This window comes from Ambystoma mexicanum, chromosome 5p, assembly GCF_040938575.1.
Source record: "Ambystoma mexicanum isolate Mex_15411 chromosome 5p, UKY_AmexF1_1, whole genome shotgun sequence".
NCBI classification, from domain to species: Eukaryota; Metazoa; Chordata; class Amphibia; order Caudata; family Ambystomatidae; genus Ambystoma; species Ambystoma mexicanum.
The window spans coordinates 1,129,206,159-1,129,222,915 of record NC_090930.1 but is presented as its reverse complement, the minus strand read 5'-3'; positions in this window follow the sequence as shown (position 1 = coordinate 1,129,222,915).

The window sequence follows — 16,757 nt, the reverse complement described above, 5'->3', positions numbered from 1 at the left end:
GTGGGGGCCTGGTGGAGGGTGCCCCTGACAGCTGGGGGTGGGGGTGCAGGGGGACATGAGTTGGACATGAGTGGGGCCTGGTGGAGGGTGCCCCTGGATGCTGGGGGGTGGGGGTGCAGGGAGACATGAGTGGGGGCCTGGTGGAGGGTGCCCCTGGATGCTGGGGGTGGGGGTGCTGGGAGACATGAGTGGGGGCCTGGTGGAGGGTGCCCCTGGATGCTGGGGGGTGGGGGTGCTGGGAGACATGAGTGTGGGCCTGGTGGAGGGTGCCCCTGGATGCTGGGGGTTGGGGGGGTGGGAGACGTGAGTGGGGCTTGGTGGAGGGTGCCCCTGGATGCTGTGGGGTGGGGGTGCAGGGAGACATGAGTGGGGGCCTGGTGGAGGGTGCCCCTGACTGCTGGGGGTGGGGGTGCAGGGGGACATGAGTTGGACATGAGTGGGGCCTGGTGGAGGGTGCCCCTGGATGCTGGGGGTGGGGGTGCAGGGAGACATGAGTGGGGGCCTGGTGGAGGGTGCCCCTGGATGCTGGGGGGTGGGGAGGTGGGAGACATGAGTGGGGCCTGGTGGAGGGTGCCCCTGGATACTGGGGGGTGGGGGTGCAGGGAGACATGAGTGGGGGCCTGGTGGAGGGTGCCCCTGGATGCTGGGGGTTCTGGGAGACATGTGTGGGGGCATGGTGGAGGGTGCCCTGCACTGCTAGGGGGTGGGGGTGCTGGGAGACATGAGTTGGACATGAGAGGGGGCCTGGTGGAGGGTGCCCCACAGTGCTGGGGGGTGGGGGTGCAGGGGGACATGAGTTGGACATGAGTGGGGGCCTGGTGGAGGGTGCCCCTGGATGCTGGGGGTGGGGGTGCAGGGAGACATGAGTGGGGGCCTGGTGGAGGGTGCCCCTGACTGCTGGGGGGTGGGGGTGCAGGGGGACATGGGTTGGACATGGGTGGGGCCTGGTGGAGGGTGCCCCTGGATGCTCGGGGCTGGGGGTGCAGGGAGACATGAGTTGGGCCTGGTGGAGGGTGCCCCTGGATGCTGGGGGGTAGGGGTGCTGGGAGACATGGGTGGGGGCCTGGTGGAGGGTGCCCCTGGGTGCTGGGGGTGGGGGTGCTGGGAGACATGAATGGGGGCCTGGTGGAGGGTGCCCCGGATGCTGGGGGGTGGGGGAGTGGGAGACATGAGTGGGGCCTGGTGGAGGGTGGCCCTGGATGCTGGGGGGTGGGGGTGCAGGGGGACATGAGTTGGACATGAGTGGGGCCTGGTGGAGGGTGTCCCTGGATGCTGGGGGGTGGGGGTGCAGGGAGACATGAGTGGGGGCCTGGTTGAGGGTGCCCCTGGATGCTGGGGGGTGAGGGGGTGGGAGACATGAGTGGGGCCTGGTGGAGGGTGCCCTGGATGCTGGGGGGTGGGGGTGCAGGGAGGCATGAGTGGGGTCCTGGTGGAGGGTGCCCCTGACTGCTGGGGTGTGGGGTGCTGGGAGACATGAGTGGGGGCATGGTGGAGGGTACCCCTGGATGCTGGGGGGTGGGGGTGCTGGGAGACAGGAGTGGGGGCCTGGTGGAGGGTGCCTGTTAGGCGGAAACCTGTGCAGTTCCCTCTGGGACCACTGCAAAAGATTTAGGACTACAGGTGTTTGGCAGTATACCCACTTGGTAGCAGTCTGTACCACACAGATTCACTTGGTAGCTGTGGCTGAGCAGTCAGACTTCCCTCAAGAAGAGTTAGGCAGTATGTGGAGTATGCAAAATAGGGCAATTTACACAGTAGAACAAGCAAACACGGACAGAGCTTCGGTGTAAAGGTATTTATTTATAACAACACATCTATGGAAAACACTCTGGCACTAATATGGCAAACAACTTCAAGTACAATTACTATAAGTAAATCAATCCCCCTAACAATAATTCGACAAGTCTAGGTTCAACGGCACCACTTATTTGCAGACAGAGGTGAATGCTTTAACCTAGATGGCACTCTAGTATTCGTTAGGATGGGAGAGAAAAGAAGGCAGGATATGAAATCAACTCGGTATCAATACTTTTACGAACAAATGCAAGGCAAGTAAGGCAGGGTCTACTGTAGATCGTAAAGTTCAGAGGCCAGGCCCACTCGGAGAGAGGCAAGGCGATATGTCCCACTAAGTATCACAGTGGAAATGCACTTCGAGTCTTTGTCGCAAATTGTTATAGAAAGATTGACCAGTTCAGAACAGAAAGTTAAGAAAGCTTGGAGGTGACCCAATGGAGAGACGAGGATTAAGACACCTCACGCTATCCGACACAAGGGAAGCCAGGCGGACACGGTACCTTGTGTGTGGAGAGACAGCTCTGGCGGGGTCAGTTGTTCCTGGTGGTGGATGCACGTCGGGTCTTTGCCAAGAGAAGAGATGATCGCGTCGTGGAAGGAAAGTTGAAGATCGTTGCACCACCAGGGAAGAGACCAGCCGCAGAGTGCTCCATCACAAGGCACCACCTTGTCGCGGTACAGGGGTAGTGGCTATCCAGTTGCTGGGGTGCTTTGCACGGGCAATTCGACCACTACATCCTGGAACGAAGAAAAAGCAAAGGGGACTGGTTGTTCCCACCAGTCAGGGGAAGAAGACTCTCCGGCCGGGAGATCTCCTCTGTCGTCGGGAAGTGGTGAGTCGGTTCAGCAGGGCTCCACCGGAGGTGTCGTCGTTGCAGGTCGGCTCAGCGTTACCCTCGTCGGATTCTTAGGTCCTGTGGCGACTTCTCAAGATCCAGTCCCAAAAGCCCTGCTTTTATGCAGAAAACCCCCATTCATTCAGCCTAGCTGTCAATCAAAATACGCTAAGTGGTGAGTGGGGTGGCTCACCACTTGGGCCAATCACACTGGAGTGCGACTTGAGTTGGCAAGGCAACTCAGTCCAGGGTGCCTAAACCCCCTCCCACACCCCCTGTGGTACCCAGACAGAATGGCACCACTTTGGAGGGCCTCTGTACAGAAGCCTGCCAAAAGTGGAACAAAGGGCTCAAGCTTTGGTTTAGGAGTCACAGAGACGAACACCAACGCCATTTTAAAAACCGAGTTCTGGCAGAAAATACCAACCGATAGATTTATTTAAGATAAATAAACCGGTGGTATGTTAGAGATTAACGAGAAAAAGTATTAACCTCCAACAATGGGAAGAATCCCATAGAGTTATATTCGGGGTCGAATATAACAAAAAGTTTCCACTGCCACCAGCCAAAACTCGACGAGGGGGGACGGGACAGTGCCCCCTCGAATAACAGACCCAGGAGTAATCGAATTACCCCTACTAGTACGTCCACAATAGGATGGTTTGTACTAGTTCTGTTAGTAAATTAAGGTCTAGTAAAGCCAATGGTGACTTTACATGTCCGGGGAGACAGTAGTCAGTCCCCGGGTATGGAGTCTATGGTGGAGGTCCGCTAGGACGCCCCAGTGTTACGGCACGGAGGGTGCGTTGTAACACACATAGCAAAACATATGAGACCCTATGGAGTAAAAGACCCCATAGAACACATTGACATTCCAAGGAATTCCACACATTCATGTCCAAGAGTGGGAGAAAAAGAGTCTCACTCTTGGCAGGATGGAAAAAAACAAACTCCAGAAATCCAGCAAAGCCGCTGGGAGACTCACTAGGTTAGGAAATTCAGCCTAAACAGAGAATTCTCCCTAACACTCGCCCCCCCAGACTAAGGGACAGGAGGATTTAATCCACTCCTGGATGAATCTCATACCTCTAGTCGATGACATACATCCTAGAGAGACCATCAGCATTTTGGTGGTGACATCCTGACCTGTGCTCAATGGTGAAATCAAACCCTTGCAGGCAGATCGACCATCTCAGTAGTTTTGGGTTTTCCCCTTTCATTTGCATTAACCATCTCAAGGGTTGGTGGTCAGTCTGAATGACAAAAGTAGAACCATACAAGTATGGCCTAAACTTCTTCAGAGCCCACACGATACCAAAGCACTCTCTTTCGATTGTTACCCACCTTATTTCAGGATCCTCCAGCTTGCGGCTGATGAAGCAAATGGGGTGCTCCCTACCTTTCCCATCCAGTTGACTGAGTACGGCACCTATTCCTACATTTGAAGCATCTGTCTGCACAATGAAAGTTTGGTGGTATTCAGGAGCTCTGAGTACTGGGGCTTGGCAAAGAGCCTTTTTCAGGTTTTCAAAAGCCTGATTGCACTCCTCGTTCCATCTAACCTTTTTAGGAAATTTGGGCGAGGAGATGACATTCAGTGGAGAAGCTATGGTCCCATAGTTCTCGATGAAATTCCTGTAATACCCAGTGAGGCCTAAGAAGGCTCTCAATTGGGTCTGAGTAGTAGGTGTTGTCCAATTTTGCACAGCTTCAATCTTACTGAGCAAAGACCTTATTTCTCCACCTCCTACCTCATGTCCAAGATAGACTAGCTTACTCTGTCCAATTTGGCATTTACTCGCCTTTATGGTCAGATTGGCTCGTCCAAGAGCCTGCAAAACATCTCTCAGGTGGGTTTCATGTTCTTCCCAGGAATTGCTGAACACTGCTATGTCATCCAAGTATGCCATGCAGAAGTCCTCCATCCCATTCAGAACCTGGTTTACCATCCGTTGAAATGTAGCAGGTGCATTTTTCAATCCGAAAGGCATTACCTTAAACTGGTATAAGCCAACGGGGGTAGAAAATGCAGTTTTCTCCTTAGCATGGTCTGTCAGGGCTATTTGCCAATAGCCTGACGTCAAGTCAAATGTGCTGAGGAACTTGGCGGCGCCAAGTTTATCCACCAACTCATCTGTTCTTGGCAAAGGGTGGGCATCAGTCTTGGTGACTGGGTTAAGAGCTCTATAATCCACGCAGAATCTAAGTTCTTTAGATCCGGCCTTTGGTACTAACACAACTGGGCTAGACCATGGACTAGTAGAGGGCTCTATTACCCCGAGATCAAGCATCTTGCTGACCTCACCTTTGATGTGGGTTCGTACGTTTTCTGACATTCGGTATCCTCTGCTTTTGACAGGCAGACAGTCACCAGTGAGTATGTTGTGCTGGCCCCAAGGGGTCAAGCCTGGTGAAAGCGAGAAAAGGGAGGCAAACTGATTCAACATAGATTTGCACTCTTCTTGTTGCTCGGGTGTCAGATTTGAAGAGAGATTTACTCCTTCAATTTTTTTGTCTAAAAGTAAGCCTCTGAGGAGATCCGGAAGAGCTTCACTCTCTTCTTCTTCCTCTGATGATGCTAGAAGCAACGCTCCTACATCAGGTCTTGAGACATACGCTTTGAGTCGGTTGGTGTGGAAGACTGTCGGAGCCTCCTTGGGATTGCCCAAGTCCACCAGATAGTTGACCTCTCCGAGTTTACCCACAACTCTGAAGGGTCCCATCCATTTGTCTTGCAAGGCCCTCTGCCTTGTTGGGATCATAACGAGAACGAGCTGGTCTTGAGTGAACTCAACCATGTTACCCTTTTGATCGTGCCAGTGCTTGACCAATGCTTGTCCAGCTTTCAAGTTATCGCTTGCTTCTGTCATCATGTGCGACATTCTCCTCCGGAGACCTATCACGTAGTCAGTCACTCTGACTGGCTTGGGGGAAGGAGCACTCTCCAACCCCTCCTTAATCAGGGCCAATGGACCTCTGACGGGATGACCATAGAGAAGCTCGAAGGGAGAATAACCTACTCCCTCCTGAAGGACTTCTCTATAAGCAAAGAGAAGGCATGGCAGTAGAAGGTCCCACTTATGCTTAAGGGGTTCCTCTAAAGCACCTATCATGCTCTTCATGGTTCGGTTGAACCGTTCTACCAATCCATTGGTTTGTGGGTGGTAAGCCGTTGAGAACTTGTAAGTAACTCCACAGGTTTTCCACATGGCTTTCATGTAGTAGGACATAAAATTTGACCCCCTGTCAGAGATTACTTCCTTAGGAAACCTGACCCTGGTAAAAATACAAAGGAGGGCCTTAGCCACAGCCGGAGCTGTAACAGTCCTCATAGGAATTGCCTCAGGATACCTAGTAGCATGGTCTACTACAACAAGTATAAACCTGTTGCCTGAGGAAGTTGGAGGATCAAGGGGACCAATAATCTCAATCCCTACTCTCTCAAATGGGACTCCCACAACTGGCAGAGGCACTAAAGGTGCCACATTCTTGGAGCCAACCTTACCAGAGGTCTGGCAGGTGTGGCAGCTCCTGCAGTGTTTTTCTACTTCAGCCCCCATCTTTGGCCAATAAAAGTAGAGAGAGAGCCTTTCCTTAGTCTTCTTGAAACTCAAGTGACCAGCCAAAGGAATCTCGTGGGCTAACTGCAAGAACTGTGGTCTGTTCTCTTGGGGTACTACAAGTCGTTTGTAGTCTCCAGGTGCAGACTCGGTCGGTTCACTGTAGAAGAGGCCATCTTCCCAGTGCAACCTGTATTTCCCAGGCTCTTGCCCTTCAGCCTGAGCTTCTGCCTGGTGGCGAAGACCTTCCAGTGTTGGACATTCTCTCTGTCCCTTACTGATGTCTGCCCTGCTGGGTCCACCTTCTGCCAGTAAAGACTGCAGCTCAGGACGGTCAACAGGATCCAGATCTCCAATGAGTTCCTGGCCTTCCATTAGCTCTTCCTCAGGGTCTAATTCTACCACACAGGGTTGTACCTCCCTCTCAGCCTTAGCTGGAGGTGGAGTTACGGGTATAACTTTGGACAACCGCGGGGAAGTCAATGTTGGCTGCACTGAAATGCTGGCTGTTGGTTTCGGTATAGAAGTCTTAGGTTTCTCTTTCGCTTCTAATTTCTTTGAGACAGCGGCCGACAATTCCAGTGGAGCAGGATTAATTTCTCTCTTCATAATCTCCTGGAGAGTACCGCGCATGGTCCTCTCTCTTGCAGGTCTGGTTAGCTCCTGTAACCGTTTACTAGGAGGTCTGGGGGTATGCGATACAACTGCAAGAGTTTTCAAATCGTTGCCCAACAGAACGCGTCCTGGTACCTCACTCTGTATGCTGACAGGTATCTTCACAGCCATGTCGTTACACTGGATGAGAACTGGTAATTGGGGAAGCATCTGCACAGGCCCTCCAGCTAACTTGGTGAGGCGTTTGGGTGCCTTAGCAACATCCTCAGCCTGAAAAAACGATTTATCCACCACAGTTATGCTGGCCCCAGTGTCCTTAATGGCAGGAGTCTCCTGACCATTCACCTGGACACTGTCCTTATAATACTCTTTAGTATTATCGGAGATAGAATTATAGACTTCTAAATTCTGTTGTTTCCACAACCCCAGAGATACTAAAGAAACGCTGGCTGAGACTCCAATGGGTTCATCTGCCAGCAGTAGAAAGTTTCCACTTGCCATTTGGACTTCCTCCTCTGGAGCGAAGGCTAAGGAGACAAGCTGGACCCCTGAAGGTTTACCCTTACATCTGGGATCTCCTTTCACGTGGTCAGTCGAGCCACAAACAAAGCATTTACCGAATGCTTTCTGGAATGGTGGCTTGTTCTGGCCTCCTTCCGGTTTGACACCAGAAGACACACTATTCTGCTGTGGTTTTCCTTTTGGCTTACCCTTCTGGTTTTGTTTGGGGCCCTCTTTGGAATTTGAGTTATTTGAATTCTCTTTTGAGTCTTTCTTAGGCTGTTTTCCCTCATCCTTTTTCTGAGTTGCCCCAGAATCCTTATGAGTAGCCCTGTTGGCAACCCACAAGTCAGCAGCCTTAGCTAGCTTCCTGGAATCCAATTCCTTCGAATCAGCCAAGTGCTGTCTGAGCTCAGGAGAACAGGCATCATAAATAGACTCCAACATAAAAAGATTCTTCATACCCTCATAAGTGTTCACTTTGTAACCCTTAATCCATCCCTCCAGGTTTTTCAACCCTTCTCTCACCCAGGTAGCCCAAGGGGTACCATCATGCTTTTTGAGGGTTCGAAACCTCTTAAGATACTGGGAAAGGGTCTTCCCGAATCTAGCTATCAAAGCTAGTTTCACACTTTCGTAATCCGTCTTATCCGCCTCCCCCACTCCATTACCACATCAGTCGCAACAGGGGGGTGCCTAGAGAACAACCAGGGAAGTAAATCATTCCCGGTGATGTCCTGGAGCCCATGATTGTACTCAAACAGTTTTAACCAATCCAAAACATCCAATCTCGGTTCAAACATACCCACTAATTCCTTCGGCATCCGGGGTCTTTTGGGACTGGAGCTTCTAGAGGAACCAGAGGAGAGAGAAGCATTTTCCATAGACAACTTTTTCATCTCTAACTCGTGATTAAGTTCTATTTCTCTGAGCCTTAACTCAGCTTGCATTTGCTCAGCCTGGGCATTCATTCGTCTGAACTCAAGCTCTTGGTTCCTTTCAGATTGAGCCAAGAACCGTTTGTATTCTAATTCGAGCTTCATTTTTTCAAGTTCAAAATAAGCAGAGTTACATGTGGGACCTGGTATGGGCCCCGTAGGTACAGCTGGTAAGGCAGACAGAGGAGCAGGGGAGACAGTTTCGTTAGCCTCTCCTTCCTCTTCAGCCTCTTCATCACTATCATCAGTTTGATTTAGATCAACACCATTACTGTTATCTACATTTGCTGGAGAAGTTGGTTCCTCTGAACCAGTACCCAGACTTTGGTTCGCCAGCAATCTCGCTATCAGTTCTATTTTTTTGCCTCTTACAGAAAGATTCTCTTGTCTACAGAGGGCTCGTAAACTCTCAGTATTTTAACGTGACAAGGACTCTTGACTGTAAACTTCCATAGTAGACATGTTTTTGAAAGTTGCTTTTTAGTGCTAAGCTTTGTGGTTAGTTATCCTAAAGTGTCGAAAAGCACTCGATACAAATCCCACTGCTGTACACCAGTGTTAGGCGGAAACCTGTGCAGTTCCCTCTGGGACCACTTCAAAAGATTTAGGACTACAGGTGTTTGGCAGTAAACCCACTTGGTAGCAGTCTGTAGCACACAGATTCACTTGATAGCTGTGGCTGAGCAGTCAGACTTCCCTCAAGAAGAGTTAAGCAGTATGTGGAGTATACAAAATAGGGCAATTTACACAGTAGAACAAGCAAACACGGACAGAGCTTCGGTGTAAAGATATAAAGGTATTTATTTATAACAACACATCTATGGAAAACACTCTGGCACTAATACGGCAAACAACTTCAAGTACAATTACTATAAGTAAATCAATCCCCCTAAGAATAGTTCGACAAGTCTAGGTTCAACGGCACCACTTATTTGCAGACAGAGGTGAATGCTTTAACCTAGATGGTACTCTAGTATTCGTTAGGATGGGAGAGAAAAGAAGGCAGGTTATGAAATCAACTCGGTATCAATACTTTTACGAACAAATGCAAGGCAAGTAAGGCAGGGTCTACTGTAGATCGTAAAGTTCAGAGGCCAGGCCCACTCGGAGAGAGGCAAGGCGATATGTCCCACAAAGTATCACAGTAGAAATGCACTTCGAGTCTTTGTCGCAAATTGTTATAGAAAGATTGGACCAGTTCAGAACATAAAGTTAAGAAAGCTTGGAGGCGACCCAATGGAGAGGCGAGGATTAAGACACCTCACGCTATCCGACACAAGGGAAGCCAGGCGGACACGGCACCTTGTTTGTGGAGAGACAGCTCTGGCGGGGGCAGTTGTTCCTGGTGGTGGATGCACGTCGGGTCTTTGCCAAGAGAAGAGATGATCTCGTCGTCGAAGGAAAGTTGAAGATCGTTGCACCACCAGGGAAGAGACCAGCCGCGGAGTGCTCCGTCACAAGGCACCACCTTTTGGTCGCGGTACAGGGGTAGTGGCTATCCGGTTGCCGGGGTGCTCTGCACGGGCAATTCGACCACTACGTCCTGGAACGAAGAAAAAGCAAAGGGGACTGGTTGTTCCCACCAGTCAGGGGAAGAAGACTCTCCGGCCGGGAGATCTCCTCTGTCGTCGGAAAGTCTGAGTCGGTTCAGCAGGGCTCCACCGGAGGTGTCGTCGTTGCAGGTCGGCTCAGCGTTACCCTCGTCGGATTCTTAGGTCCTGTGGCGACTTCTGAAGATCCAGTCCCAAAAGCCGTGCTTTTATGCAGAAAACCCCCATTCATTCAGCCTAGCTGTCAATCAAAACACGCTAAGTGGTGAGCGGGGTGGCTCACCACTTGGGCCAATCACACCATAGTGCAACTTGAGTTGGCAAGGCAACTCAGTCCAGGGTGCCTAAACCCCCTCCCACGCACCCTGTGGTACCCAGACAGAATGGCACCACTTTGGAGGGCCTCTGTACAGAAGCCCCGCCAAAAGTGGAACAAAGGGCTCAACCTTTGGTTTAGGAGTCACAGAGACGAACACCAACGCCATTTTAAAAACTGAGTTCTGGCAGAAAATACCAACCGATAGATTTATTTAAGATAAATAAACCGGTGGTATGTTAGAGATTAACGAGAAAAAGTATTAACCTCCAACAATGGGAAGAATCCCATAGAGTTATATTCGGGGTCGAATATAACAAGTAGTTTCCACTGCCACCAGCCAAAACTCGACGAGGGGGGACGGGACAGTGCCCCCTCGAATAACAGACCCAGGAGTAATCGAATTACCCCTACTAGTTCGTCCACAATAGGATGGTTTGTACTAGTTCTGTTAGTACATTTAGGTCTAGTAAAGCCAATGGTGACTTTACATGCCCGGGGAGACAGTAGTCAGTCCCCGGGTATGGAGTCTATGGTGGAGGTCCGCTAGGAAGCCCCAGTGTTACGGCATGGAGGGTGCGTTGTAACACACATAGCTAAACATATGAGACCCTATGGAGTAAAAGACCCCATAGAATACATTGCCATTCCAAGGAATTCCACACATTCATGTCCAAGAGTGGGAGAAAAAGAGTCTCACTCTTGGCAGGATGGAAAAAAACAAACTCCAGAAATCCAGCAAAGCCGCTGGGGGACTCACTAGGTTAGGAAATTCAGCCTAAACAGAGAATTCTACCTAACAGTGCCCCTGAGTGCTGGGGGGTGGGGGTGCAGGGGGACATGAGTTGGACATGAGTGGGGCCTGGTTACAGGTGCCCCTGGATGCTGGGGGATGGGGGTGCAGGGAGACATGAGTGGGGGCCTGGTGGAGGGTGCCCCTGGATGCTGGGGGGTGGGGGTGCTGGGAGACATGAGTGGGGGCCTGGTGGAGGGTGCCCTTGACTGCTGGGGGTGGGGGTGCAGGGGGACATGAGTTGGACATGAGTGGGGCCTGGTGGAGGGTGCCCCTGGATGCTGGGGGGTGGGGGTGCTGGGAGACATGAGTGGGGGCCTGGTGGAGGGTGCCCCTGACTGCTGGGGGGTGGGGGTGCTGGGAGACATGAGTGGGGGCCTGGTGGAGGGTGCCCCTGGATGCTGGGGGGTGGGAGTGCAGGGAGACATGAGTGGGGGCCTGGTGGAGGGTGCCCCTGGATGCTGGGGGGTGGGGGTGCAGGGAGACATGAGTGGGGGCCTGGTGGAGGGTGCCCCTGACTGCTAGGGGGTGGGGGTGCTGGGAGACATGAATGGGGGCCTGGTGGAGGGTGCCCTTTGGATGCTGGGGGGTGGGGATGCTGGGAGACATGCGTTAGTGGGCAGTAGTGCAAGGTGACATGTGGGTTGGCTGGGGGGCATGGCCAAGGTGGATGGGCTGCCTGCGGGACATGTGCAGGGGTGCAGGGTAGTCCCCTGTGGTGTGGGCCACCTGCAGGGGCCGTGGAGGGTGTAGAGGGAACAGCTGGGAGGACCCACACGGGCAATTCAGGTGTAGGACTCCCTGGCACCCCCGAAATACACATAGGCTGCTGGATTCGCGTGTGGAATTTCCCGTGCACCCGGAGTACACGTAACCTGCTGAAATTGCGTGTGGAACTTCACGCGCACACCGATATTCACGTACCCTGCAAATTTGCGTGTGAAACTTCCCGCGCACCTTGGAATACATGTACCCTGCTGAAATCGCGTGTGAAACTTCCTGCGCACCCCGAAATACACGTACCACGGACAATTGCGCGTGGAACTTCCTGCACACCCCGAAATACACGTACCCAGGCCAATCGCGTGTGGAACTTCCCGCGCACCCCGAAATACACGCACATGCTATTTTTCACACAGCGGGTGTCCGTGTTTGTCGGTACCCCTTTGCACCTCATTTGTCCTAGAGGGCCACAGTATGGATCATTCATCATAGCTGTATATAGGTGCTTTTTGTAAGCGCACATTTTGGCGCACATTTATTTCAGGCGCAGGGACGCTACCGCCTGCTTTCTTGTGGCGGACTTGTTTGGCCCTGTGCGCGTCTTTCACCGTGCGCTGGTTTGCCTATTCGATTCCTTGAATACGGGTTGTAGGCGAGCGTGTGGGCGTTCTGCGCACTTGCCTCCTGTACTTCCCCCGTGACGCCCATATTTTCACGCGTTGTTCCCCATTCCGAATGTTACGCCCCGTGTTCCGCCTACTTTTGTTATGTGCGCCGCGCTATGTGCGATTTCGCTGTGGCCGTGGCGCACGCCGTTGTATGACCTGTGCGCTGGCGTGCGCTGCACACTTTTTCAGCGCACATCCAATATTTTTCTCGCGCACGGATTTCCATGAATCGATGTGCGCTGGTTTCCCTGCGATTTTCGCACTTGCACTGCGATTCTCACGTTTTGGCACCTCTGCGCCGGAATTTTCGGCGCACATTAATTCCATGAATCGGCCTGATTATGTTTTGTAGTACATACATTTTTCGCAGAGATGGAGTACATCTAACTTATGCTGGCAATCAGATTTTTCTAAGAAATATACAAAATGCATTGCAACCTTTTTTAGAATTACATCATCCATTTTGAAGTAGGTGTTGAGTATTTATAATTTTTCAAACACAAACACCACCAAAAGGCTCTTTTCAGAGCCACCACTTCCTCCCAGAGAAAATTGCAATGATTATGATAGGGCAGCACCCCAAAATTTTAGATGTCCGCGGACTGTCCACGGACTTCTAAAAAATACAAAGGGCCCAGCTTCATTTATTTTCACTTCTATTTTTTAACTGTGAAAGGCGGCTCTGAAAAGAGCCTTATTTTTCTTTTTTCTTTTTGTTGTTTTATATTTTTTTTGTTTTTTTATACACAACACACTAGGAGAGGAGGGGAAAGGAGGGTAAGGGGGGGGGACCTCAACCACAGGGATAAGAAAGGGCGAGCTGAGAAAGGAAGATGTAGAGTGGGTTTTATTTGGGTAGTGGGCAGATCTTCTCGTGCCCTGAGACGATAGTCTCAAAAACACTTCGAAGTCGCTCCCCCCTGCAGAGTACTGCGTCGCAGTACATACACACAACTGTGACCCTCGAAAGGTAAGGGTCATAAGCATTGCGTATGGCCTGTCAGGCAGCTTGAGGAGGACGCTGTCCCACAGGAGTGTTCCTTGTGGTGACAGGATCAGAAACAGAGGATGAAGTAGAGGAAATCAACCTGCTACTCTCATCGCAAGTTACAACCTTGCGAATGGCCCCAGTGTGAAATGACTTGAGGTGTCGCTTCATGGTAGTGGTCCCAAAGCTATACGTACCATGCCTCCCAAGACTGAGTACCATTTTGCATTCATTGCAGGTGACTCGGTTCGCACAAGCCTTAGGACCATTCCCATGAATGGTAAATAACCGCCACACCCAAGACTCACGCCGAGTGCGGGTAGTAGGGATTTCCACTACCTCATTCTCATCATCCTCTTCTTCCTCCTCTGCATCCTCACTCCTGTTCCCCTCTTCAGGCCCTTGGGGAGGTGGTGGTAGTGGAGGGGCTGGGGGTGGTGCTGAAGCAGGTGCAGCACCAGGTGGCAGTAATGCAGCCATGGATGCCATCAGGATAAAGATGTCAATCTGCAGGTCGCAGGAAAAAACGCTGTGCTCTGTAGAATAGCCAGAAACACAATGAGAATAAGCTCTAGGGCGTAGTCTTTTATAGGGGTGCTTGTATGCGGATCACGGACATGCGCGCTGTCTGCGGACAGATCGAACAAAAAAAAGTTTCAAAAAGTTTCAAAAAGTATGTGGAAACTCATGATTAGTATGTGGGACTTGCACTATGGTGAGTTTTTATTGAAAAATATTGTGGATTACTTGAAAATGTACTTTTAAATTGTTCGGGGACACTAACAGTGTCCGCATTTTAGAACACGCGATCATCGTGGGCGCGGTCACATGATTGCTTCGCGAACATGTCCGCAAAGGGAGCGGCTGTCCGCAGGACAGCAAATGCACAGACATTGGTTTGCGCATGTTTGTTGATGTTCTACAAACAATGTTCGGGTCCTGAAGTAATTGAAAGTGTGTCACACATCAAACGAACAGTTACGGACAAGCGTTTGTTTTTTAGAACAGTTTCAGCTTGCTTGTGAACAATACGGACAGATATAGCATCCTCAGAACACCTCTATTTTGTTTATTTATGCACATTTAAGGACAACACATGTGTTCTTAGAACAGTTTCAAATTGGTTGCGAATAATACGGACGGGCATAGCGTCCTCAGGACACCCCTATTTTGTTTATTTACAAATATTTCAGGACACTGCATGTGTTCTTAGAACAGTTTCAACTTGCTAGCGAACAGTACGGACAGGTATAGTGCTCTTCAGGACACCTACATTTTCGTTCCTTTATGAACATTTCAGGACACCATGTATGTTCTTAGAACAGTTTCAACTTGCTAGCGAACTGTACGGACAGGTATAGTGTTCTTCAGGACACCTCCATTTTCGTTTCTTTACGAACTTTTTAGGACACCACGTGTGTTCTTAGAACAGTTTCAACTTGATAGCGAACAGTACGGACAGGTTTAGTGTTCTTCAGGACACCTCCATTTTCATTTCTTTACGAACATTTCAGGACACCGCATGTGTTCTTAGAACAGTTTCAACTTGCTAGCGAACAGTACGGACAGGTATAGTGTTCTTCAGGACACCTCCATTTTTGTTTTTTTATGGACATTCAGGACAGCCTAAATTAATTACAACACAATATACAAATTTAACTTTATTTAACATATATTAACAATTTATGACAGAGAAGGTGAGGCAGAAACGGAAACAAAAATAGGAGAATTAGGGGTATCAACAGGATTTTTATCAGGTGAAGAAGGGATGGAAGTCTCATCAAAACGCTTTGGTTCATGGAGAGGGTTTGGGGATTATTGACTTGGATATGGTGAGGGGGACAGGTACATGTAGTACAATGGTACAAGGTTTTTGGTTTAAAATGATCTTCCACAAAAGTTTTTAAATTATTAAAATTGGTCAACAATAAATCAATTTTTTCTTGTGTGCTGTGAAGAGTGTTATCCATAACAGCTTCGTCTGAAGTATTTTCTATGTTGGTATGCTCTGTACAAAAAAATATATATATGTTAAATGTATATAAAATAATAATAATTACATGGTTTATATTGTAAAGTGTCTCCCATTAGTTTCACTATCTTCTGACATTTCCTCATGTGGGAAATGCTCCTCTAGCCATTCCAGAGTACTAGACATTTCTGTGAGAAAAAAAAACATAATATTTTTTTTTTTTATCTAATACAGAAAGTTTATAAATATATGAGTAAAATGCAGTACTCTTACTATTTCAGGTAAGGTATGTTCTGAGTAGTCTGTAGGTCTGCTATTGTTCTTGGTTGTGGAGTGTCTGTGAGGTAATTATGTTAGAAGCCAATTTATCTTCTTTTGGTATATTCCATTTTAGAACATATTGTATTTAAATTAATGGTTAGTGCGTTAAATATATGGGTTACACTTTTTATGTATTACTACAAATAATGTGTATGTGTGCTGGTTTGTGAATTTGTAAAATGTTCATATGTTATGATATAACAATCAAACATACCCCCCCCCCCAGAGTTTTTAGGTAGTGATACTGTTGTCCGAACATGTCCGTGGACATTAAAAAAGTTTGCGGACATCAAAATAAGCAGAGAAGGTTCAGTATGTTCAATTTTACATGTACATAAAATCAGAGTTATTATTATTATTAAATTGTGCTACTAAAAACCTATGAAATTCAGTGAAAAAACTGTAAGTAAAACCAAAAAAACCCTGAAATTCGACAGTTATGGTAAGCTAAGCCACCATAACTTGTGCCACCACCGTGCACTGCTAAGACTAACACCCACAACATCAAAGATGACATCACAAATGTCATTGAGGACATCACTGATGACATCACATGTGCATTTACTTTTCATAAATGTCTGTACAAGGGATTCTTATTATAATGTCGAGAAAAAAGTGTCAAAGATCATTGGAATAAATATCAAGAGCTAATTAGTGCATTAAGCAATGCATTGATATAAATAGCATTTTATTATAAAGTTCTATCCAGTATACTAAGGTACTCATGCAGAAACATAGGCATTGTGTGCAGCATACATGATGAAGGTATAATATTCATAATGTTGATATGTTGAATAATGAAATGATAACTGTTTTTTTATTAGAGTTTTGTGTACTGTGAAATACGCAATAAGTAGCTCATAAAACCCACATATAATATAATTGCATTATTACAGACAAAACACAAAGACACAATAACACATACAAATATGGGTATATACAGGGAAAGTGAAGTAAGCAAAAAACAGAAGTAGTAGCAGAAACAATTCATAACGTAACTGATTATTTTCATGCAAATAAATGATTGCTCTATTTCAAAGCTGCTATTTACCCTATGTATATCTATCACATGATGTGATTGGACCCTAAGGAAAGTAGTGTGAGTACAATGTATACAAATATAAACAGGGATAGTAGAGCCATAAAAAAACAACAGGACTATCAGAAAGTGCTGATAAC